The 27,077-nt window shown below is 44.4% G+C and overlaps 1 long non-coding RNA gene across 1 annotated transcript; it reads right to left on the bottom strand.

Moving 5' to 3' along the window:
• Positions 1-381: 381 nt before the first annotated feature.
• Positions 382-25,900, bottom strand: LOC119715987 (uncharacterized). The gene is made up of 3 exons (XR_005263585.2): positions 25,102-25,900; positions 4,116-4,395; positions 382-2,782 (listed from the first exon to the last, which is right to left on the bottom strand). It is a non-coding gene; the product is annotated as an uncharacterized lncRNA (long non-coding RNA).
• Between the last annotated feature and the right edge of the window lie 1,177 nt (positions 25,901-27,077).

Genomic DNA, 27,077 nt, shown 5'->3' with positions numbered 1-27,077 from the left:
GCACTGTTTCAGTAATAGAAGAATAAGGGATATAGGTGTGCGTGTTAGCTATTTCCACATTCAAGCACATTAAAACACAAATTAGAGCTCACCATAAATCTCCCAGAAAGAATACTGATGAAATACTTTCCCAAAATCTACCCTGTATTTTAGCATCTCCAAGGAATCCTATGGAATGATATGAGACAACCTAATAGCTAAGCTAACATTAGCAAGGAGAGGAAAAAAAAAGAAAAAAAAAGCTAAGTTCTTAGGAATAAATGAAAAGTAAATTGATTCACAATTTATGATTCTTGTTCATCATCCCATCATTCACAACCATATACATTGTAAAACTACCAAGCATCATCCTTAGGATACATGCAGAATATCATTGTGGTTCACTCCCTGTTTCACTCCTGGGCTCCATTGTCCATACCATATACATACTGGTTTTCCCCCAGGCTCCTGCACAGAGAAAGTCAATGAGCACCCTCCCAGAGGGCACAAAATTCCCAAGTCCTTGCTGCAAGGACACAAGATGCTCTACCAGATGGTAACTCAGATTTTTCTTCTCTAGGTGATCAGGGTTTACTTCCTCAGCAGCCCACTGATTACGTAGGTATGCTTTTAGCCTTGTCGTACAAAGATACTTGTTTTGCTGTGTTGCTTCATCTAGAATAGATGAAGCTTTTTTTTTTTTTTTTTTTACAGGGCAGCTGGAAAGCTGCTCCATGGGAAGCTGCTGAGCAGGCAGAGGACCTACAGCACTGAATGGCTGAAACCTTTGATTTTTCAGGAAGGGAAAAAACAGTACTGCAAGGAGGTGATCAAAGAAACCTGCAGATATACCACAACTGGTCCTATTTTAAAGGGAGAACATGTGTTTCTTTTCTGGCTAGATGACTACCAGAAAGAGGCAGGGCCCACACGTGGTTGCACTGGACCATTACTAGACTCTCTGTCTGGGGTTGACTGCCCAGCTGTGGGCTCATTCAGGAGCTGTGCGTTAGCTCCGAACAGATACCAGGAGCAGCAAAACTCCAGCAGCAAGGAGTTAGCGTGGTCGGTGACCAAAATATGCTTCCAAGGTCCCGAGCAGGCTGGGGCAGCTCCGTGCTGATGTTGCGCTGCTGTCGTCACGCTGTCATTACCACCCAAGCAGGCTCCGTTGAAAGCAGCCCAGCCGAGTCCACCCCTGTTGCAGGTGCACCTCAGCTGCAGTGTGGGCACGCTCCGCCTGGCAGATGATAATCACGGAAGGGACGCATGATGTCAGCAATCCGTCCTGCCGCCGCCTCCCCACCCTCTGTAAGGATCTCATGTCCCCAGTGTGGACACAGCTGCCGGAGTGAGTTTACGAGGAGCACGACAGGCCTGCAGCACCCTGCGTAGGTGCAGAGCAGGCCTTGAGGCCTCCCATCGAAGCATTCCAATGCTGCTGTAGCATCAGCCCGTCTCCACCAATGCCGTAATGACGGTACACCTGTGTCGGCTGGCTGGCTCCGTTTTAACCACTGCTCCAACCTACCTTGCTCTGAGCCAATTTTGTGGTGAAAACACTGTTTCCTCTACAATCCTCACGTCACCCCATAGTACCAGCAGGAGGTTTCCCTACAATCCTCTGTCATAAAACCTGATTTTCTGAATGTTCATGGAAGGCTGGGTCCTTCACATGTAGAGACACTGTCCTCTGTTTCATCGCTTCTGAGAAGCCTGTGGGATTCTCTGGATTCAGAGGATGCCTGTCAGGCTTCAGTACTGCATACAGAGCTGCTTTAGAATAAATACACAAGTAAGAGCTAGAGTTCCCCCCATGGTGGTGTTCTACGTTGCTGCAGTCTCCTTTCTAGCTTCACATGTCCTCAAAAAGTTCAGGTTTTGCCTGTCAAATGGGCTGATGGATTTGTTCCATACATACTACTATACATTTCATACATAATAAAAATAAAAACATCCTGCTCCACAAGGACAACTGAGTTAATTCATTCATTTTTTTGGTCTGCATTTCCTTCCCCTTTCTCCCCTCTTTTTGCAGACCTTGACACAGCTAAAAAATAATAATTAAAAAAAAAAAAGCACCCAATTTATACTAACAGATCGGAAAAAAAAAGTCCATTTCTGTGTAATTATTTTAATGGGAATAGCCCATCAAGGTTCTTGTTCTAACATGCACTGTATGATTTTTGCACCAGCAAACAAGTTTTTATCTAGCAGGCAGAACCTATTCAAAAGGTATTTCTTCTGCTGGGACTAGAGGCAGGAATGAGTCACGGCTGTTTAATACTCATGGAGTGCCCTGCCCCAAGGAGTGCCTCTGTTTTTCTCCCCTCCCTGTCTCGCGCTCTCTCTCTCAAGCCTTAATTGTCTTTAGTTATAAAGCTTTTGAGAAATCACTCTTAAAATTATGACTCCTGTTAAATTTAATTAGACATGAACTCTGGCCAGATGAGCAGGGATGGTTTCATAATTGTTTTTCTAGTTTAAAACACTAGGATTCCCTGACCACAGGAAGTTCAAAGGAACAGCAGCAAAAGAAAGAGATAACCTTCATTCTCAGGGAACACCAGCTTCACTTGGGATGCCAGCAAATTTATGACATGAGTTTGGCTTTAATTACAGCTGGGGTGGGGCCTCTCCCATCAATAAACAATGGGGTTTCTGCAGGCCTGAAGTTTGCAACAGCACAAGGCATTAAACATGAGCACTATGGCAGCACGCATTCAGTGTACTTCAGCAGCTGCTTTCCCAGAAGCTGAGTATCGCCCCTAAAAGGGGGTGGTGTTGCCCCACGTGACCCATTCTGGAAAAAATAAAAATAAAAAATAAGCTTCACTGAGGTCAGATCATTTTAACAGGCAAAAATGTACTGATATTTACAGGTTTACAAACCCGAAAGTCATTCAGATCTGCAACGCTTAAGAAAGCAAGGGAACTTTACAAAGACAATACATGATATATATAAAAAGGACAAAGTGAACTAATAATCTAAACCTACAATGGGGCAACAATAATTGCAAAATTGTGCCCTAAATGTCCTGTGGCTGAGTTCCCATTGACCCCTCTCCAAAGGTGGGCAGGGGTGGGGGGCAATTTCTCACTCTGCAAATTTTTATTAAGCTGCTTCCTCACATAAAAGTAATTTCAAAGATGTGTAATTTTCTTATTTATTGAGCATCAACAGAGTATTTAGTGATGTATAAACATGCAGAGCAGAGTCTTTGCCTGAAGGTCACCGCAGTCTAGTCAAAATACAGCTAGAACAGATTCAGAAGAGCATAATAACTACATAACATAAACATTGATCATATAAGCAGACAAACATGGAGAAGATGGAGAAACATTTCAGATGCCACTGTTTAAAGGCTTCATGCATATACAGAGGGTTTTGGGAAAAAAAAAAAAAAAAAGATGAAGGTCATATGACTCGGTGTCAGGATGAATGCCAGTTTTGTTAGAAGGCATAAAGTTGGGATCTGTAAACACGCATGGCCTATGGTCGGGAGGGAATCTGGAGCAGGGCAAAAGCCAGATAAGAAAGGAATGTGTGAAGAGGTGTGGGGAGAGGGGGTCACACAGGGCATTGCCTGTGATGGCGGCAGACTCCAAACTGCACGGAGAGCAAGGAAAATCTGGAGAAGGAGTGTAACGGAGTCAGTGGGAGGAAGGGAGCTTGAACTGAACAGAGATGCATTTTGGATGAGCCATGATGGGAGGCAAGGACTTATGAGGATAACAGAAAAGAACTGTCTAATTTCTCCTACAAGTTTTAGCTGAATTCTGTTAAAGGAATATGTTTAATTCTTCATTCAAAGATTTGAGAAAAGTGCATGGAATACAGAACTGCCCTCCCCTGACCTAATGAGTAATCTCTCTTTATAATACCTGCGGGAAGAGGACAATAACTGCTCCCAGAAGGAGTAGAACAGTGTATCTATGCATGCAATGCTCATGCTTTGCTATGAATGTAATGTTAATTTAGCAGAGGGCAATTTGACCCCAAACTAAGGACTTAAACTTCAGTGAAGCTGTGCTACAGTGTAATACTTAGCAGTCAAAACCCAGTGCAAGTCAACATTTCAGGGACAATGAAGATGTGGATAGACACATGGCTAAAAGCAGACTTTACACTTTACCTGAAAGAGCAATTTTCCCAGCTGAGGCTCTGGCTCAGATGCCCATGTGAGCTCCTTGAACCCTGCAAACATGCAGTTTGTGCCCCCAGCACAAGGGAGCAGACTGTTCATCCAGATGGGAACTGCCAGCACTGCAGCTGCAGCCATCCTCGTTTGTAGTCTGTACCACGCAAGGAGCTGCTCTCCACTTCTTCTCATCTGTAAGAGTCCAAGTCAGCAAGCCACTGCCTCTCAGGAAAACTGTGAGCACAATCAAGTTGGATATGCCAGCGTAATGTGTCTGCAAGAGATGTAATAGAGAAATAATACTCTAAGTCACATTCCATCCTGCATAACTGAAAAACAGCTGGCCATTTTCCACAAACTTTTAAAAGTCACAATGAACTGCTTTGATAATATAATTGGTCTCTGGCACAAGGTAGACTGCATAATCTCACTTTGTGCATCTAATCTGCAATCAAACCTGTATTTTGTGGCTGAGTTAGAAAGTAGGTTTTAGAAAGACGGGCAGTCACAATTCCACTTCAGATGATAGTGTGGCAAGGATAGTTATGAGCTTCAAGGGGAAAAATCATTTTTAAAGGCTCAATCTGGATTACCGATCCAAGAAATTGATATCTTAACTTCACTCTGTCACCAGATTCGTAAGCAGTGCAGAAACACCTCGGTCCTGTCCAGCTGTGGGCAGAGCAGAAGACTTGCTGGGAGAAGTGGTGTCCTGTATTGGACCATCTGGGAAGGCTCAGTTGGGAAAAAGACAAGACAGAGGGTTACAGAGTTGGAAAACTCGGTAACTTTCCAGCTATGACACTTGATCTGACAGAGTATTTTTAGTCTATTAAATCTTGGTTCCCTGCTACCCTTAAATCATCTCAACTACCACAGCTCTACCTCTGCATCCTGCATCTCACCTTGGAGAAGGGTGTACATTAAAAAAATGTCAACAAAAGAGAAAACCACAGCAAAATACCAAAGTATATTACACCTCCACTGTTTGGCTCACAGCCAGATAGCATGGTCTCGAGACCTGTTATTAAGCTTTGCATAAGTAACAAACATTTGATCCTATACACATAAAATAATTCATACAAACAAGCAAGCATTGCACTCATATGCATGCTGTCTCTCTCCTGACTTGCACGTGTAACACTGCAATGTATTGCTTTCATAAAGTATGCCTTTCATCTTGCTGCAGCTAAAAACAGATCCACAGTTACAAATTTTCCAGGCATCCTCCATCCCAGCAAAGCTGCCTCAACTGAGGATGACCGTGCCTTTCCCCTCCCCTCACAGCCATGGCTAACCATCACATCCCGAGGGAGTCCTGGCACATCAGAAAGCCAGCTCTTGCCAAGCTCGCATTTAGAGAAGAGGAGGGGTAAGATGGGGCACGGCCACGAGCCAGAAATCCTCACAGTGTTCCTCCAGCAATACAGTCCATCTTCCTCTGCAATAAAATACCTCTGACCTAACGCAGCAGGATTTTCCATTGTGTTCATCATCCCTTCAGTGGAAAGTAAAATCCTACCTCTTCTGAACTCCTACATGAGCTGGAAATAGCTCATTGCTGGTGCACAGCCAGTCTCCTCTTGGTCAAGGGTGGCGTGGAGGAAACGGTTTGACCTGGTCTCCTCTGATTAATATGAGGAAAGGAAATTAATTCCATCTTTCACAGCCTGTGAAGAAGTACTCCACACCTATAGCACCTGGGAAGACTTGCCACAAGATGAGGTACTGTCTGGCATCAGCCATGTATTCCTATATTTAAAGCTCAACTTAAATGCATTTCCACACTGCAGGCCTAATTTTTAGTGCTTCCATTTCTGCACAGCTGCACCAAGAGCTCCTGAGATGCAAAAGACCTGGAGACTAATTTCAGCGACTGACACACAACCTCAGTTTGTACAAACATGGAGTCTGGAGAAACAATTCATGGTGAAATAGGTTCATTGATGGCAAAATAGAATTTGTCACAGAAATCCATTTGGGGATCATAAGGTAACTACATTTCTGTGCTACAGGCTGCTCAAGACAACTTACCTTCTTCTGACAGAATGAACCATTTGTGGGGCCCTGGGTTGTGTCTGCCATCTTAACACATCTTGGAGAACTGCAAACTACAGGCAGACCCCCACCTCCAGTACTTGAAATAGAAATCCCTCAGTCCCTAATAAGCTGATTGGAGTTCTCACTAATTAAAAGGGATAAGATGGGGGGTAAGAATCTGTCCCTCTGCCTGCTCCTGCATCACCTGAGATAGCTGAGGGCCTTGTACCACTCCCCAGGGTCCTGCAGCCTGCCTGGGATGTGCACAGATGATGGTGTCTGTCTGCAGCCTGTGATCCTGGATCACAGAGCACATCAGTAAGGGTTCAACTCCACCTGCCGAACCAAACACATCTTTTATTTAAATCCATTGATATCAGTGGCTGTGCACAAGGGATGCATTTGCTGCACTGCAGCTACTCACTGTATAGCAGAGACTGCTGTCTGCAAGTGTTGTATGATTTTTTATGCCCTGGCTATGCGGGCCTCAGCCCACCTCTCTTATTTATCCAGATTCTGGAGCAACACTATTTAACATCAACCCAATACATAAAACAATACATAAAAGTAACACAGAGGGTCCAGATGTCCTGTCATCTAGCCTCAACACTCTCCATCCAACAGTGGTCTTCCGAAACAAATGTAGCTCAGACAAAAAAATATATATAATACAATACAATAAAGAATTTCAGAAAAAATCCTGCTGAATATGATTATAACAGTGCATGAAAGAACTAAGAATTGGTTGGTGTGGAATAGTTTTCCTTTTCTCTTCTATACTAACTAGAAGTGATCTGGAAAAAATAATAATTGCCTGGAAATCCATCTTTTGGTAGGAATCTTCCAGAACCTCTGGTAGGTGATGTTTGAGGAGACACAGAATAACCTTGCAAAGAAGGCATGAAAAGTAGGTGGCACCTATTAGTCTCCACATATTCCAAAATTTTATCTCAAAGCAGAAACTGTCCAAAGCTCTTTTCTTTGCACGCTTAAGTGCAAAGGATTTTCAAGCAGACCAGTCAGCAGTTTTAATCTTCACTTTTGCAAGAAGCCACATCAATGTGCGAGTCAGGCACCCCTAGGACAAGCTATTTCCCATTTACTCTTTTCAAAGCTGCACTGGATCTGAGCTTTACAAAGGGCACACCCTTTTTCAGGAGTAGGAGAGGAGTTTACCTCTAGTATTCTTGATGCAGCTTCCAGCTCCCACAAGACTGTCCTAGTACTTAGCGATGGGTGTGGAAAGGCAGGTGGCTTCCACCCTCCCATCCCCTTGCTATCAATGAATTTTAAATGATTTGCTTGCTGTCACAGGTAGCAACATGTAGTCTGGACAGCTGCCTGGTTTTGTTCTGTAAGTGATGGTTGCTGGTAATTAGCAGTTAGCTGTACAGAAAACACGAGGTACTGTTTTTATGGGTCTAGCAAGCTGCAGACCACAATAAAGTCTGAAAATAACCCACACAGCCAACCACGTGTGTAAGTGGAGTACTTTCCACCCTCTGAACACAAGGAAATGCCCTCTTTCCTCATCAGCAGTGGGTCCATCCCACTGTGGCATTGGACCAGAGTGCCAAAAACACTTACCTTTTCCTATTTTCACACCTTTGAGCTCCTCCCCACCATTCTCTTTAAGACTGAAAATGACTCCCCAACTTGGCAATCATGTTGACAATGAAAAATAAAAATAAAACAACAATGACCTCTGCAGCAATGAGGCTGGGTAAGAGCAGAGGGTGCAGTCACACATGGGACTTGTGAATATTATGGGAACATAACCTTTTGAGGGCAGGTCTTTTTAAAAAAAAAAAAAAAAAAAAAAAAGGAAAGAAGGAAAGAAGGAAAAGAAAAGTATGTGCATGAGGCAATTGGATGAATAGAAATTGTAAGGGTAAGGTGAGGCCCAAGAAGAGGTGATGGGGGAACCGCTGTGACCTGCTGAGTATGCAGGTACTGGCAAGAGGCTCCACAGCAAGCACGGTAAGGTGGCTCTGATGTTAGAGGCCGCTGAACATGCCACTGCTCACAGCAGAGGCTGAGCACAGCCAAAGGGTCAGAAGCTGTGACACGTCACTGAGGGCATGCCCTGGCGAAAGGGCAGCAAGCGCTTACAGTCCCGCACCAGCCCAGCAGACGCTGTGCATCCCAGGCTGCGGCAATCCCAAGCACAAATACAGGCTGGATGGAGAATGGACTGAGAGCAGCCCTGATAAGAAGGACCCAGGAGTGTTGGTGGATGAGAAGCTCAACATTAGTCAGCAATCTGCACTTGCAGCTCAGAAAGCCAGCCGTGTCCTGGGCTGCACCAAGAGGATTGTGGCCAGCAGGGTGAGGGAAGGGATTCTCCCCCTCTGCTCTGCTCTCGTGAGACCCCACCTGGAGCCCTGCCTTCAGCCCTGGGGCCCCCAGCACAAGAAGGACATGAACCTATTAGATTGAGTGAGTCCAGAAGAAGACAGGCTGTGAAGACAGGCTGAGGAAATTGGAGTTGTTCAGCCTGAAGAAGATAGGGCTCCAGGGAGACCTCACAGAAGCCTTCACATACCTACATGTGGCCTGCAGGAAAGCTGGGAAGGGACTCTGTGTCAGGGAGTGCAGTGATAGGACAAAGGAGAATGGCTTTAAACTTAAAGAGGGTACATTTAGATTAGATATAAGGAAGAAATTCTATACTCAGAGGGTGGTGAGGCACTGGCACAGGTTGCCAAGAGAAGCTGTGGATGCCCCATCCCTGGAAGTGTTCAACGCCAGGCCGGATGGGGCTTTGGGCAGCCTGGTCTGGTGGGAAGTGAAGTGTCCTTGCCCATGGCAGGGGAGTTGGAACTAGGTGGTGTTTAAGGTCCCTTCCAACCCAAACCATTCTGTAATTCTGTCCTCTGAAGAGATTTCAGATATCATAGGTCTAGCAGGAGTGGTATCTTTGCAGAGGGATAGAAGTAAAGAATTTGGGGTTTTATGATCTTTTACCCCACTTTCCCCTATTCATTTATCAGAGTAAGAATTGTACAAGAATAATCTGTGACTATTATCCATCCACCTTGTTATTGGTTTAAGGGGAGGCTTTTGAAAGATGACATAGTGGTGTAGGATCATAAACCTTTTTTTTTTCATGCAATTTACAGTAACTCAGACAGACACTTAGAAAGCCTCCACCTAGCAACAAGGGATACGGGTTCATAGTAAAGCTGAGAGCTCAGAGAGCTCCAGCAGAAGGAACCTCCTGAAGTCCAAAGGGCAAAGCGCTTAACTTCATTCTGCTGGGATATATAGTTCAACAGGAAAATCCTACCTGTCAAAGGACACTAGGAAATAAAAGGGGAACCCTTCTATTCATGAGACATTGTTTCCCACTTTCTATAAAAGGAGAGAGGCAGCCAGCAACTGCTCCGTGCCCTCAAGTCTGTGGCAGAGCAAGGAGCCGAAGCCATTCTGCTGAAATCAGAGCATCAGGCTTCAATCATGGGATTTATTTGTTCCTTCTCTAAGTAAGCACAAACACCTTATTTACATGACCCCAGCATGTTTGAGCATATACAAAGGCTTCTGCAAATTGGACCTGTGATCATACCCAGGCCATACTGAACTATGAACTCCCCAGCAAGCCCCACATTAGTGTATGCAATGTGATAAGGCATCAGCAGTAGCAGATCATAACTCCTTTGCAGAAACAGCCACTCCTAGCCAGCTGCCCAGTGATGCTTTGATTACCTCACTGCTAGTACAAAATTGTTTCATTTAACATGAAATTACACAGAACAATTGTTCCTGCTGAGGTTAGGCTGCGTTTAAAACACAATAATTAAAAAACTTTCCACATCCTGCGTACCTATTAAAACACTCTAATTGTACCTGCTGGGGAGAGAGCCTTTGCAGAGAAATCCTTTGGTATCAGCAAAAGAGTGTGAAACTCAGCCCCTTTTCTGGCCATCACTGGGAGTAGCTGCAGCCCCAGTGATTAATGCAGCTGCTGGGTTACAAGGAAAACGCTCCATCTGACTGTCCTCTGACTCAGCCATAAACAAACCTGCTTTATCTCTCATTCTCCAGCCCTTGCTCCTAGCTCCACATCAGCAAAGGAACGCATGGGACAAGATGAAAGATTCAGGCCAGGGTTTTTATTAGCATACCATGGCAGGGAAAGGGCAGGGAACTCAGGGATGGGCTCACTGACCAACCCGTATGCCCTACCTGATGCCAGGGAGCACAGTATGAAACAACAGTCGGTGCACGGCCTTTGATGGTGTGACAAGCTGCTATCTGTTGATGCCTCCTGCCAACAAGCGTCATCCCTGAGCGCTGTTCTCAGACATGCCCAGGTTTCAGTCCTGTGTTTCTCCTGACCATGCCCTTCCCATCACATAGCACACAGTCAGTGCAGGGAGCACACAAAGCTCCCTGCTGCCTAGTGCAAGCAAGGCCTTTAAAAACCAAACCCACCTTTCCCTTCCTCTCAAAGCACAGCTTTGTCAATGGTTCAGCTGCAAACGGGCTGAAGGGATGTTTGGAGACCAGCTGTGTGTGCAGGGTGGCTGCAGCCACCCCGGCACTGCCTCACAGGCATTGTGCCCTTGCTGGGTTTTACCACCCATCAGGCCATATCACTTAACACCTCTACCAAAAGCTTGTCATTTCCAACAGCTTTGTGATAGCCTATCACTTGGTTTTAACTTATTAATGCCTTGCCAGAAACCTGCTCATACATCTCTCTTACTCTGCCGTGTAATAAGGCAGTACTTTATCAGGCAGTTGCAATGCACATGCAATTTATGGCAGCTGAGGAGCAGGCCAAACTACATTTATAGTTCCACTACTTTTCTTTATTACTGTGTGTTTTTCCATGTATTGTGTGTTTTCCCTGAAAAGATAATATTATCCAGGCAAACAATACTGATAGTGATCAAAGAATAATGCTTTGTATCACAAAAAGATAAAAGGTAGACATTGTCCCTTGCCTGTTGAGATTATGAGAGAAGCATACAGTGAACAGGGAAGGAGGAAAAACCCACATGGTCACTGTATTGCCCAGATTTTGCAAATAAAGCTGCCTAGCTTTATTTCTCTTAAATGTTTGTTTGTGGGGTTTTTTGTTTGTTTTTTGCTTTTTTTTTTTTTCCCACTAACATATTACATTTTTGTGTGGACAAATATATGCTTCTAAAACTCATTCTGACCTGCTAGGTCAGGTTGACAATAAAGCAGTGCTATCTTCCACCTGGGTAAGGACTGCATCTCTGGCTGGCTTCAGGAGGGTCCAGCCCTTTCTGCTGCAAGACCCAAGACACTGAACCACTACCCTCGAGTGTGCTCAGGACACTGCTTTGACAAGCCCAGCCCTGCCCTCTCCTTTTGACTCCTTTTCCCCCCTGGTGCAAAATGGCAAGCAGCAGCTGCCTGCTGGATTTCCTGAATTATCTCCTACGTTTTTGTACCTGAAAGCATGGTCAGGGAAGGTTCTGAGCCATTCTCTCATGAGGCCTTTTGTGGCCCAGCTCCCACCAGGTCCCAGATGAACAGCATCCTGAATAGCAGTGCGTGGGAGCAGCAATATGTCTTCCTTTCCCCCACATGGTGCTTATCACAGCTACCAAGCTCGTACACCCTTCTGGGGAGCAGGTTGCCTCCCAGTAAGCTGCTCTACAGCCAAAAGGGAACTCAAACTTGTTCAAAGACATTAGACTTTGCTACAGTGCAAAACTACATATTCAAAAATGTACGAATGAAGGAGCAAGCCCTGCTGCATCTTCCAGTCAGCTGTGTTCTTATCACTGAAATGGAGCTACAGGGGCATGCTCTTCTCCCTTGGTGGTGGGATTTGGTGAAGCCAAAGGTGCCAGCAGCCAGCTCCAGCAGGGATCTATCTGCTGCCTGCAAGAGGCACGGGAACCCCTCCAGTTGCTTCCTCCCCACCAGTCTTCAGAGGAGAAGCATGGTAAGAAGTGAGAAGCCACAGATGTTTTTTCTTTTTTTAAAAGACAGCTCTTCTTTTCAAAGACCAAGGAGTATCACTGCAGGCAATGGCTGGAACTTAATCCAGTTCTCAGGCTGATTCCTTTCTCTACATCCATGGCAGGTGTAGTATTATGGACTGAGAAGCAGAGTTACAGTAGCTCAGACAGGAACAACCTTATCTAATGAGAAATGTAAGGCTGGCCCAACCACCTCAGCATCCAGACTCCACTGGGTATTCAAGGGCACATACCTAGAGAGTCACTTAGGTGCAAGGCAAGCAGAGAGCAACACCTCCGCAGATCTTTCTTCAGCATCCACTGAACTTTAAGGCACATACTAGAATGACTGATTTGACTCGGATGTAATGAACTTCCTTTCATAAATTTATTCACTCCTTTTCTGTGTAAAACTTTAGACATACTGTGAATAAGTATCAACATTCATTTATTTTAAACTTTGCTTTTTGCTAGACCTTACATTAAATGACACAGTAAACCTTCATTCCTCATCCACTTTCTCCTTTTTTCAAGGTGTAGACTGCCATCTGACACCTCTTTTCCATGCTGATGCATCCTAGGCCATCAAAGAAATTCTCAGAGTGGCTGTTCTGTACTTCTCATCGCACCAAACACATTTCAATCTACTTTCTCCAGTTTGTTTTTGATATAGAGAGCCCAGACCCACGGACATACACTGTGACATATTGACACCATCCTTTCTGTTCTCATCTTTCATAAGGCTTTTTTTTTTCTTTCTTTTAAAATGAGGATTGAGCATATTTCACATCTCAGTTACAAACTTAGAACTCTTTCCTGAGTGGCAACCACCAACTTGGTCTCCATTACCGTACGTAGCATGGGGATTATTTCCCCCTTCCTCATCAGGTGCCTCACCTTGCACTTCTCTGTACTGTATTTTAACTTGCCATTTCCACAGCTAGTCAGCATCACAAAGTTGTTCTGCAGCTCTCTACAATCAACCCTCAACCTTCTCATCCTCATACTTAAGCATCCCCTGCAGATCTTTCTCACCCTCTCCCAGATCATTTATGTTGAACAGCACAGACTCACAGGAGACTCCACTGATGAACTTCCCTCCGTGGCCATGCTTCTCCATCCGCTTTTCCTTCCCCAAAGGCTCACATCTCTTATAGCACTTGGTGGAGGCTTCTTGAATTCCACTAATTCTTTAATTACCATTGCACTAATCTTCCCTTTAACTGGCTTCATTCTCTTCATAATTACACTGTGTGGGTATTTATGGCTGTAAAGGACATAAGGGACAACGGATTCACCATAGTGGCTATAAATCTTATGATCTACACTTCACCCAACCGCTAACTTGTGTTAGAAAGCAAACCTACATCCACACATGCACATCACTTCCAAGTTCAATGAGGCTCTTCACAGAAGCCCACACACTGCTCCTGGGGGACTCGCTCTCCCACCAGTGCAGAGGTTTAAATGCCTGACAATTCTGCTGGTGTTGAATATGCCAGTGGTGAGTGCTGCTCCTGTGTGACTGAAACAAAGTCTGCTCCACTCATTCATTGTCACTATTAAGTGATTTCTGTAATTACAGCACCAGACCTCATCTCTTCCCCAGAGCAACCGATGAGCAGAGCAGTGGTGGCTGACATGCTGTGGCATGGCCCTCTCCCAGGGGGGGCCTGGCCTTCACCATCCTGAAGGCATTAAAATTTCAGGACCAATTACTGCTCAACCCCCAACACCAGCTGCAAGGGGATACCAGGCAGAACCACAGATGAAATGTTTCTATGATCTGGTGAGAAATGTTCATCTTCTGCAAGGATTAGGGCACTCAGTGCCTGCACAGAGTCCACATGGAAAAGACAGGCTCTCCAGCCATGGAAAGGTTATCAGGTTTAGGAAAGGTCAGAGGAACATTAATGCCCAAGAAATACATGAGAGACATGCAGATTCCACACACCCTCCTCCCCACTACTCAAGAGTTTGCAAATATACATCTTTGTGTTAAGTATATACCCCTACACACTTATTATCAGGTCGCAAATGTTACTGAGGGACAGGTCTTCATGAATAAATTTAAATTTGTTAGAGTACTATATAATGCTTCCTCTCAAAAATGTGAACTCTCACACTAAATGCATTTGCAGGCATTTTTCTTCTTGAATACTTCCATATTTGTGCCAAGACTGTTGAATTTTGTAAATGTGTTAATATTACTTATATTATCTTCAATTTTCAGATGGAGAAAATATCAAAATAGATTTTAATTGTCTAGATATTCATAGCTAGATACACTCCACCTACTAGACTCAGGAGGTCTGCATTAATAAGCTGTGGTTGTAAGGAGGACATTTATGGCACATTTTTACACAGAATCATTTTCACTAAGAGAAGTTTTCTTCTTACAGTTATTCAAGAGTTGGAAAAATACCATCTGTTTTCGTTAAAATTAAGAAATATGGTATTAAGCCCTCCTTTAATATCCCCACGTTAATGCATGACTGCCCATGTCTTTCTGTGACACTAGTCATACTCAATATTACTATATCAAGTAACTATTACTATTCAACTAATAGTTAAGTAGAACTTTGGGGAACCTTGGTAATATTGATACTAAATGTTGGTTTGATGTATATTTACACAGACACACTCCATCGCCAACAACTATTACAGTGGCTTAAACCTTCCTGATACACAGTTGGGACATTCCAGATAGCTAAGAGAGAGCAGTGGATAGTAGACAGGATTCCTACTCTAAAATCATTGTTTCTGCAGGGTTTCACCCCTACCCAAGGCTTTGAAGGACTGCTGCGTTCAAATCATCGAGATCAAATAGATGCTAATGAATATGCCCTGTTAATCCAGCCCTGAGCTCTCCCAAGAATAGCTTTTTGTATTTGTATTTTGGAACTCCTCACATGGGCTTTGGAACAGCAGCCCTCTGTGAATCTTCCTGTCATCTCCCAGTAACTCACTACGAAAAGGAAACCACCAGGGAAGACTGGAGCTCAGACATTTTGGGGAGTTAGAGCCTTCTATCTTTTAATAAAAGAATAAATGGAAGAAAAAAAAAAAAAAAAAAAAAGCCTACCAAGAAGTACCATAAGACAAACAATCCCCCCCCTTTTTTTTCCCCTCAACTGGCTTTAATCTCTGCCTCTCAGTGGTGATGGCTCACGGTGGTGGTCCCAGAGCCGATGCTGTACACGAAGCAGCCGCAGCTCAGAGCTCAGTAAATCACTCCCAGACCCAAATTGGCCACAGATGCACAGCCGGCTCACCCAGCAGCACACAGGACAGTAACACTCAGGAAGCGACTTCAATTTCATCAGCTGAGGTAGCTTGGGTGACGCCTGTGCTTCAGGCGCTGTGCTGGCTTCTGTTGCAGCCAAAAAAAAAAAAAGCTGCTGAGCACAGACAAATCACGAAACAGAGATTAAAAAGTAGCTGAGCTGACGCATGTGCTTTGTATATCATCTCCTTTCAAGTAAGATTCGATCCAAACTCCTCAGGCTTCAAATGATGGATTAGGGACGTGATTTGTTTTTTCCTCCATTAAAAAGAAAAAAAAAATCCTCAATGTATTTTCTGAAAGGTGCAGCTTAAAGTGATGTGTGCACACCCAAAAACAGAGAAAGCGCCATGCTCCGAGTTGCATAAAGATTCGAGACTTCTTTTTTTATTTTTTTAAGAGATGTGCTTTTTTGTATTGCTCACAAATCACATATATAGATGATAGCTTTGTGTCATTTTACCACAGATGACCAACGTTTGCCAACAGAATGCACAGAAGCAAATGGGTAAGATACTTGGCCATCCCTGATATTGGAGAGTTCAGCACCCTGTGCACCATCACTCTTTCACTTCCCTGAAACTGATACGAGCACATGTGCAGCATCTCAAAAATTAAAAGGTTTCTCAAGCTGCAGGGAATGGAGAAGGGCACTTAATGTCTTTCCAGAGTCCGCTCTGCCTGATCACAGCCATTCTGCAACCTCCAGAGCAGCAAGGCAACACAGCCATGCTTTGCAAGGAGCCTGAGTTCTGTAACTAGTTTTCACACTACTTAAATCAGAGCAAAATGCAGACAGTTGTTTTTCCTTATGGTGTTTTACAAACAAGCAGAACGCTTGCAAATTGCCCACCAGCTGAGGGGCAAGGGAGCTGCGGGACAGCCTGGCAGTACCTCCTGCACGCTCTGCGCCACATACCAGGGCACAGCCTGGGGACGGACGCCAACCAGAGCTTTCAGCATGCAAAGAATTTAGGACTCTAACACTTCCCACAGAGCCCGCTGCACACTGGGTAACAGCACCATAGGAAAAAACAAAATGCAACAAAACCAGGAAGAAATTAAAAAGTAAAAAGAGGTTCTGCAGACCCAAAGGTCTCTCCCATGGTTTGTGCTCAGGGTTTCCAGAGGAGCAGTCACCACCAGTACCAAATGGCAACAGCAAGTACAAGGCAATTTGGGATTCAAAGAGGTTATTGTGCCAGAGGCAAAAGTGGAAGTCATTGCTTTAGAAATGGCAAAGCCTCTGCTCTCCTGAACTGAGAGCAACAGCAGAGGAAAGAGGCAACACCAAGTAAGCTGGGCTTTACTAAAACAATTTGTTTTGGTTTTTACATCAGCTTGCCTGCACCTGTCAGGGAGAAACCATCAGCTCTGTATAATCACGGAGATCTGGAGGGCAGTTCCTTGAGGATCATCCATCACACCCTGGTCTGGAGGAGTTTTAAAAAGTTGTAATAAACACAGTGCAAGTAAGCGAAGGCTAGAATGTGAGATCAAAAGGTTTACCCGGCGTGCCTTGCTGTGGGAATGAGGCGCGCAGCTGTGTACATGAAAGGGTTACACCCAAAAAATGAATACGATTGCCAACCAGGGTGGAAAGAAATTATGTTTACAATTGCAAAGCCTCATGCTTCCATCATCAGGTGTTACAGAACAGGAATTTTTCCCTGCAAAAATTTCCAATTACCTTCCTTGGCTTTTTTTTCCAAGTAGTTTCCTTTCTTATTATTTGGTTGGAATGTTCTTTTCTATACTACTGCTTCCATGCTAACCAAGTGAACTGGATGCCAGTTCAGACAGGATCATAATGGGAAAAAAAAAAAAAAGTTTGCTCTAATTCAGGTTAAATGTTTCAGCTTTATTCCCTTCTTCCCACACACCCCCCACAAAAAAAAAAAAAAAAAAAAAAAAAAAAAAAAAAAGAAAGGAAAAAAAAAGAAAAAAAAAGAAAAAAGAAAAAAAGAAAGACAACAATAACTGTCTTATAGGGATGGCTGATATTTTGAGGTTTGAGAAGCTTAGGATTGGGCCTTCCAGAAGGAAGTGCTTGGCACTGCAAAGAAGAGTTAGAAAGAAGAAAAAGAAAGGAGCCACCACAAAGCCCTTTGGGCTTTGAGCACGTCACTGAAGAATAGACAAGGACTTTGCTGACCCTGGAGGCCATTTGCTGGGAGGGAACTCAAACTCTTCCTATTACGAGATAAGGTTAAGAAAATCAGCAACAAACAGCTGCATTGAAATACTACTACTAATAATACAGTATTCTGCTTTCCTGGGATGGTTTGAAAGCTTGCTGTATTTTTATTGGACTTTCCAGTGATGTCAGTTTGAGGCAGGGCTTAGACAAGTAATTGCTGAAGGGCGAGTCTAAAAAGGGTGTAATTAGTGCAGGGAGTGTCTGATGTGGGAAAATGGCATTCCGGCGTGAGGGAGAGCCAGGGCCGGCCTGTTCTGGGTCCCAGTGCACTCACAGATACCGGAGGAGGAGCACTCCTGGCCCAGCGCAGTTAGCTACAGCCATGCAACACCACTGACCTCAGTTATTCTTCACCAATTACTCAGGCAGCAACAATTTAACATCAAGCACTGCTCACTGTCACAGAGCTGGGAATGCCAGTACGGCTTAAACCTTTAGGATGCACAGCCCTCGAGTTATTGCATCAGGCGATGGTTGCAAAACAGACAATTGCTGACTTCAGGAAGGCTGCATGGGTGTAACTGAGAACAGAATTTGGCCAGTAGCATTTGTACAGGTTTCACTGTGACTTGCAAGAGGGACGCAGAAGAATCCCCATTTTGAAACAGCAGAGGAAGCACTACCTCCACAGCTGCCCATCTCCTGCCCACAGTTCCTCCTCTCATGAAGGAGATCCCAGATGTCAATCAATACATCTGTCCTCCTCTAAACCTCTTTTTTACAGTCACTTCTCTCACAAATGCTGACAGCTACCAAACTGGAGCTCTAAGTATTCTGTACCAGAGGTCACTTGTGGCCCCAAACCACACTGCTGCTCCCAGCCATGCCCATCTAGCCATGTGCTTCATTCAGCTTTTGGGTCCTGCCACTGGCAAAGGCTGGAAGAGCTCTGCAGCTTTTTCTTTCAAACATGTCAATACAGCATTGTGATCCCTGACCTATTGGCCACAATTGCATGAATGCAGATGTTTGGGCATCACAGACTCATCCAAAGCTCAAGTAGCTCAGTCACCATGCCTTGTGAAGCCTGATGGATGCTGCCAGATCCAGCAGCCTGGGAGTCGCTCAGTGATGCAAGGCTACAGCTCCCCTGGGAGTGCTTCACGGCATAAATCAGCAGCGTATCATGCTGCCCAAGCACACCTAGGGTGGACTCCGTTACATCAGCAAACAATCACTCTCAGTGCTGGGATGGTAAAGCCACTCCTAACGAGCTACAGTTTTGATGTGCTTGCCATTAGCTTCCTTCCCACAGAAGCCTTTTCATCTTTTGTCCGTGCCATCCCTTATGTACAAAGCAAGCTGCCAGAAGACAGCACTCTCTTGAGACTTTTGCAAGAGCTGCTGTGTTGGTCAGGGATCTTATATCACTTCACTGTCCTGACCGACACAACTAGAGATAGCAAAGAGCAGCAGTGAGGAGCTGGCTCAAGTCTGAAGGTGCTCTTATCATGCATTTCTACTTAACAGCCTGAAGGCATGCGTGCTGATAGCGCAGTGCATGCTGACAGCTCTGTGCAATCTATATTATTTTCTCCCTCACTTGCCCCCTTTTCTTTCTGTGCAAACCATAGAATAATTTCTCCTGGCTGCATAAAAGTCAGTGCCAATAACAGGTACTTTCAGGCCTCAATGAAAACATGCTTTCTTTTCACTTTAACCTCGTCACCAAACTCATTTCGTTACTCTCAGCTCCCATTTCTAACTCCTCTGGCATCTCAAAGCAAGAGAACAGCACACCACCCAGGCTCACCAACTGTCAATAAAATGTACTCATTAAACATGTTTCAAAGCCATATACAGAGCAAAGTAAACACAGATATTGTTAATCCAATACAAACTGTAATCCTTTAATTCTGCACAGTGCAATCCATAGGCAGCCACAGGGTACATAGGCTCTTTTAACAGGGAGTCCACCAATTACGCTGGTTGGTCACAGAAAGCTGACTTCTCATTTCTATTTAAGTGGAAATCACTTTGCAGTAGCGTCTATGGGCATTGCAACTGGTTTCCCCAAATGAAAAAGAAGAGAGGGAGTTCCTGGCTCACCTGTGGGAGGGGAAATAGCCCATAAAACATGTTTGACAAGGACTTGCTAATATCTTAGGAAAGTTTTAAATTTGTTTAAGTACCTGGGAAGGCTTGGACTGAAGTCAGGTTCAAATTGGTTTTAACTCTCTAAAATAACAAAATTCACTTTTTTTTTTTTTTTTTTTCTAAATAAATGTAAGTAACTCCATTGCAGGGTGGAGTTTGATGTACTTTGAGGAAAAAAACAGGGTCTTTTCACTCATAGTTCAGCATTATGCACATGACAGATGTTAATGCAAATACTTTGGGTGATTTAAAGAGGTCATTAAAAACAGGGTATTTTCTTCCTTTTCAGTCTTTCTTAGTCTTACAGGCAGTACTAATCACTGAAAAAATAAAACTACATAACTGACTCTTCAGAACTGTTCCTCTTTTGAGTGCTTTAGTAACAACTTTGAAGGAACTACTTATTTTCTCCTGCTGTTCCAATACTAACATGTCAGAATAGCAGAAATGTGACATATTCAGAAAATTATGTCCCTGTCACCCCTACTCAGATATGAACTAGTCAGGCCTATTTTAATCCAGCATGGCTCTCAACTCCCATTAGTTGCACCAGGAGTCAAGCTTTTAGCAGGATTAAGCCCTTGGTCTGGTCCCTACCCATCCCCAACAATGAATTGCACCCTGTGCTGCACTGATGCTCCTGATGTCATGGAGGCAAGTCACTGCAAATCTGCCACCTCAGCCACATACCCTCATGGGGAGTGGCTTTTCAAACAAGTCAAAACGGCCCTGAAAAGTGTCTCCAGCTCTCCCTGCTGTTTCTGTGGTTTGCCTCTCAAGTAGCCGGTGTTTAGTCTATGGTGATGGCAAGGAGCTGAGGTCAGGTTGGACCAGCAAAGAAGGGTAACTGGAAAGCACTCCAAGCATTGCAGATAGACCAGTGACAACATGCAAAACAAGTGATGGTGCAGAGGATGCTGGAGGACCACAAAATGGCAGCCCCTACTTCAACTGTTCTTTCCCCTCTAGCTTTTCCCATCCAGACTGTTGCTCCATCACTCAAGCTATCACCATATCTCCAAGGAAGAACTGTTTCTCATATTCACCACTATTACAACAAAACAAGTTATATAAAGTGTGTTTCATGCAATATGATATTGCCTCCTTACATTTCCTTGAGGGCCCAAATTTTTGACAGACCTGAGGTCTACCATCCATAGTAGTAGCTCTCAAGTCTCACACAAAGGCTAATTTGTAGCCCAAAGAGACACAACGCTCCACAACGTGTGCAAACTTGTACTCAGCAAGCTCACACGCATCAGGGGACTGCAGAATGAGAAGCCTGGTGAGGACGGAGGACAAACAACTCCTCAAATTTCTATTCTAACCAGAAGTATAAGAGCATCAAGAGCAACATCTTATCCTAAACACACAAATTAGGCCAAATTTGTCTTTTCAACAGTAACAGTCAGCAAACCCTCTGCATTTCTAGTCAGCATCAGGCTTCACCTGTTCCTGCCAACTCACAGCTCTCCAGGATCTGAGTATTCCACACATCCTTGGTGCCACGCAGACCACAACTGGTATGCTTACCACCTCAGAGCAAACCTTACCCCAAAAGTCTCAACACATCTGACCTCACCTCAACACTCAGTCCTTACTAATCTAGTGAGAAGCCTGTTTACCCAGCCCACCCTCTCCTGCTTTGACTATTTATAGGCTAAAAGCAACCTTACTAATATGATGAGTTTAACTCATGTATCCTACAAACACCAACCTGCATGTTGAAGAATCCATGAAGAAGTTAATTTTCAGACTTGGATGTCAAGATCCCTAGCCAAAATGCTGGTAACAGATCTGAAGCATCTCCCTGCCCGGAACATGGGGTTCACATCAAACTTCCAGGGTTAGGGCTCGGATTAGGTAATGGGGTGAAAAGCAAGGCTGAAGAAAAAGAATGCTAAGTAAACCTTCTGTGTCTAGGCATCCCGCAGACCTTCCAGAAGCTAGCCATGAACCAAGCTTTCTGTCTTCATATTTCCACCACTCCCTTAGCCCAGCACTAATGCCAAGAGAAGGGTCAGAGTCCATCTGTCATCTTGCTGTGTAACAACCCAATATAAACACATCTTAAAAAAAAAAAAAAAAAGCCAAAACAAAAACACAAACACACAACCAAAACCAAACACCAAGCAATAATGCCTACTGTCATTGCTGCTCAACAATCTCAGCCTCATGGCCTCTGCAACCTGCAAAGCAGACATGGATCTCTGGGCTAGATTAGAGAGAGAGTGTCTTAAATCCAATGCTGTAGGCTAGGTCCACATTCTTGCTTAGGAGAGCCTACAGGTCCACACAGGCTGCAGAGATCAGAAGCAGGTTGTTGCACGTCAGGAAGAAGGGCCAAACTTTTTTTTCTTTCAGTTCTTTGAAAATAAACAACCCATAGGCAGAGAAAAAAGAGCAACTGTCAACTACCTAAACTGCATTTAGAGCTAGTGCTTATGGCAAAGCAGTTGCTATCTGTTGCATTACACAAAAGAACGTAGATTATGCCCATGAATTTGGACAGCTGAAGAGTGGCATCTGCACAATTTTTTAGATTTTTACCATGGGCTTTCATACATACAAGAAGAAAAAAAGTCTGCTGCATGTTTGTCTAAAATCCCATCCCAAAGCCATCATTAATACCATAGCTGTAGCCATGCCTGGCCCAGGACAAATTATGTCCCTATCACCTTTGTAAGCATAAAACTTTACTCGGGAACTGCAAATCCAGGAGAATAAAAATCTAGGTGCCATGTACAGATCCACCAACATTTGTAGAAGTGTCATTAGCATTCTTCATGGAGCCTTAGCAGAGTTTCTAACATCGTCTGAGCAACTTACTTCTCCCTCTAGAGGATACGAAAATGAACACAAGGAAAATACAATTATGTCAAGACCAGGAAAGTAATGAGACACTAAGGCAGAGGTCAGTGTTTTTGCTTTCAAAGTCTAGTAGTGTTTTACAAGGACCAACATTACAACTGTAAAAATAGTAAGTTAAAGATTTATGGTTTTTTTTTTGTTTTGTTTTTACAGCTATGCCCTAGAAAGTTAGAAATAGTTTAAATACAATAAGCTAAATGAGAATTTATCTGTGAAGCTCTTTACCAAGCAATGTTTTAAAGCTCATTCAAAGTAACAGAAATATTTCTGTAAGTGCCCCATTCACTCACTGAGCATCCAAATCCTTCCCCTTTTGTAATGTAGGGAGATGGAGACAGGCAGGTCCACATAATCAGACATGAGACCCCTATACCCTTCCTGGCCCTCGTGGTCCTTCTTCATCTGCAAGCAGTCCCAGGAAAGAATCCTACAGGTAAAGGAAATGCAGAGACAAAGCACCTGCCACATTCTGCATCAGTGCCTCATATTTACAGTATCCCATCCAAATTGCCTGCACAATTCTACAGGAGAAAATAGCAGGTAAAAGATTGAGCTACAGAACCAGGTATATGTCTTTGTTAAAAAAATAAAAAAAAAAAAAATTGGTCAAATATTTGTGGAATCTATTTCCCGCAGCCTTACTGTCAGAAACATCTCAACTAGCTCTGAACAAAAACTGCAGGGCACATCAGACCTCAAAACAGTGGGCTCGCTTCTTTTATATCTTGAGAGACTGTAGGTGTGACTCCTGTCTGAGCACACATGCCAAAAGCAAGCATGCATCTCAGCTCCAGAGGCCTGCCACAGCTAGTTTTGCATTGTTTAATCAAAATATTTCAGCACAGAAATGAAAACCCTCTAAGCAGACATATCCTTACATGTAAAGCTGGTTTTACTGGCTTCATTGTGGGGAAACGAAATCCAGAAACTTCCACCTTCCAATCCTTCTGTTGCTACATATTATAAGCTCTACAGTGTGGGAGAAGCAACATATTAATACCAGAGTAAGTTTCCAGCCTGGTGCAGTCCTCAGAACTGCAATGAAGTCTGACAACAACAGCTCAGAGAGCAAATTGGCCATACAGCATTTCAGAAAGATGCAAGAGGAGGGGGAGAGGAAAACTCCAATACCTCAGAGATGAACTTTTACAGAACATAAGACACCTGCTGAGAGCATTTCCCTCCTTGTCCTCCCCTCCCATACTTCTCCCACTGCGTCCCAGTAACTGACTGGTAGATAGGACTATTTTGGAATGTCCTAAGATAGGACTAATTGCTTTTTTACACGCTTATCTTTGATAGCTCAGTTGTAAATATTCCCACTGTGCATAGTTAAGCTTTCAAATATCACTAAATCTTTTGGCCACAAATTCCCAGAAATGCATCTTTCCAAGTATCTGACCTGTGTCTGAGAATCTGATGTCTTTCACATGTTCAGTCTGTTTAAAAATAAAGTTTAAAAGTTAAAGGCACCTCAAATTAGAGGGCTAATTGTCAACCTTTGCTTACCTGCACTGGTGCAGCCTGCCTCCAGGTAAAGCACCTTCTCCTACCTGTTTTAAACCAGCCCTTCATTCGTTTAAGTTACTTCCCCTTAACTACTATTTGCAGAGTTTGGTGAATAATGTCTCCGCGTTCACTTTCTCTACTGTTTTCTTATTCTTTTTTAACCTCTTGCTTTGTTTTCTCCTCTCCAAACTGATGAACTGTCTCTCCTCATGAGGCAGCTGCTCCGTCACCTTGACCACACTCTTCCCTGTACCACCACCACGATGCAGAAACCAGAGCCACACACAGCACCCAACACAAAGGTGCATGGAGGCTTGGCGCAGCAGCAGAATGGTGCTCTCCGTCCCATTCCCCATTCTTCCTGATGACACCAGAAGGTTGATCCTCTGATCTCAGGACTGCCAAAGGTGATGCCACCACATACTCCCCACGCAGTGGCTGTCCCATCCCATGCACAGTGCTATGCTAAGGGAGAAAAGCGTGCTTTGCGTGTCCGTGTTCTGACCAGAACTAAATACCAGCTTTAAAATTTGGTCAGACAATGTTTTCATAACTGGTACTTTAGAAGTTTAGTGTTCATATTTTAGCCAGAAAGGAATATTAAAGCAGTTTACAGTTAACTGTGCTCTTTTGCAGCTGTAAAAATTCATACTGATTGTCTGACAGAATTGGACTCCCCTCCATTTTCAGAGAGCACAGATAACAAAACATTCATACTTTGAAAAATATGTCAGACAATATATAATCTTGTTTGCAGAAGTGTTCCCAAAGCCATGGTGACAAAGTAGCTGAGTTTATGTCATGACCGAAGTACAGATGTTCTTGTTCAAAAGGGGAGAAAAAAAACTCATCTGTATGCTACATTTTGACACTTCAAAACCCAGTGAGCAATGGAGCGGAGGAGGAACAGGTTTGCAGTCAACAGAAAGGAATTCTCACTGTCTCAGGAATAGTTATCACATCCTCACCACTGCTGTAACCCATCTCAGTCATCTGCAGGAGCCACTGCCCAACAGCTATCCCATGACCAACCTCTCCAGGGTCCGTCCATTTGTGCCGCTCCACTGTGGTGTGACACTTGAAATAACAAACAAGAGATCCCAGAAACCATCAGTAAGTCCAATATCAATGGTGCATGTGTGTGTAAGGATAAAGATGCAGCACTAGCTTGAGTTGCTTGCGTCTCAGTTCTTCTTATAAAAGGTATGGGCATTCCTGCCCTAGCAATGCTCCACCTGCACAGGTGCCATCCATAAACACGTTACTATGGCAAATGCAAGATGAGCAGGCCTTTTCAGATCCTAATCTTTAGTAAAACAAGAACTATCAAACATTGTTGTCTACAGAGGATAGCTGAATATCCTATGCTACTTTGAACCTCAAGGCTTTTTCTTTTGCACAGGACCCAAAGTCATGTTCCCCCACCTACTACCAGACAGATGCCCTTCAGTAGTTCTGACCCTATCGTGTTTGTTAATGACCATTCTCCCACTTCAGGGTTCACCAGAAAGATGTCTCATCTCATGGTCATGGCCCGAAGTGCTCCTGGCTCACCTGTTTCCTGCCTCACTTCTTTATGTCTCAAGCCTGCAATAGCCAGGACACAGCACCTGAGCTCACAGCCTGCCCCACTAAGTGCATACCCAGCTGTAACAGCTATCTTCAGGCCACCTGCACTTGCAAAACACAGGCTTTTCTGGCATGTTCCACCACAGGTGCTTTGTGAACAGCTTGACTGCATAAGGGTGCCCTAGAGAAAAACACCTGAGGCAGACAGCCAGCTTTGCATAGCCTGCACAGACAGTCCTGCCGCACATCCCTGCAAGCAAGGCTCCTAAATGGCTGATTCAGGCCCACCTCCATGCCACAGGACGGCTGGAGCTGGGCAAACCCGATCAGGCTGTGCCGCACAGCCCAGAGGGAAGACAAGGCTGTGTGAGCTGTGTTTCCTCTTCCCTCAGGCATAGATCACAGCAGCCTCCTTTTTCTGAAGCGCCTCCTCAGGTACAGGAGGCAAAGGCCCCCGTGGGACACATGCGCTGGGTCAGTGGCTCCCAGGCCCAATGCCAAAAATGCGTACCTACCCTTAGCCTCACAGCACTCAGCCCCAATGAAAAAAGGGCTGCCTCTTGTGGCTGGCAGCCCCAGGCTCACAATGATCAGCCACAAACCAGTTTTCTGGTACAGGAGTCCACTGGTGGAGCACACACTGCTTGTTAGAGACTCGCTTATGCTTGGCCCATTTCACAAAACACACTGAGGTTTGCCTGGCACACATCTCCTGATGGAGAAGGCAACAGAGGGGACATAATCCCCTACCACCACTGCTAGCCCCTACTCCCCTGCTTCCTGGTGCGCATACGTTCATGTCAAGATACACAAATGTTGGCATGGATGCATGCACCACAGTGTTGTCACTCAGTAGGGAAGAATCACTGATATAATACAAGTCAATGGCAAAGGGCACAAACCCTTTATTTGCTCGATCACCTCCAGCATGACACCTAGAAACACCACCAACCACAGCTGTGGCAGCCAAGGCCACCTTTGCCAGATTATATTACTGCACAAGCTCCTGTGATGGCAAGCAAAAGCAGGAAATATGTCTATGCAGCTAGCATCACCTCAGCCCTGGCATAAGGCAAAACACTATTGGCAGTACCCACTTACCTCTGCATGTAGGTCTTACACCTTAGTAGTGAAGGGAAAGGGAGGTACAGGTTCTCTCCTCATGTAATGCTATTTTCCAAAACATATGCATTTCTTCTTAGTCTCCTAACTGACATCCCCATTTGCTGAGGCAATACTGATCTTGCCACCCAACATGCTCCTGCAACACGGACTACATTTACATGCACACTGTACACCACAGAGTCTGTCAGTTCCTGTAGGGATTGGGATAAAGGGAGGGAGGTGTCTGGAAGCACTGACCAGTTCCTGCCCTACCATATTTCTAGCCACAGGCACCAACAGGGCTGTAGAGGTCAAACTGGGGAGTGCAACTAGAC

This window comes from Anas platyrhynchos, chromosome 2, assembly GCF_047663525.1.
Source record: "Anas platyrhynchos isolate ZD024472 breed Pekin duck chromosome 2, IASCAAS_PekinDuck_T2T, whole genome shotgun sequence".
In the NCBI taxonomy this organism is placed as follows: Eukaryota; Metazoa; Chordata; class Aves; order Anseriformes; family Anatidae; genus Anas; species Anas platyrhynchos.
The sequence above is the reverse complement of the archived record's forward strand: the minus strand, read 5'-3'. Positions and strand labels throughout refer to the sequence as shown.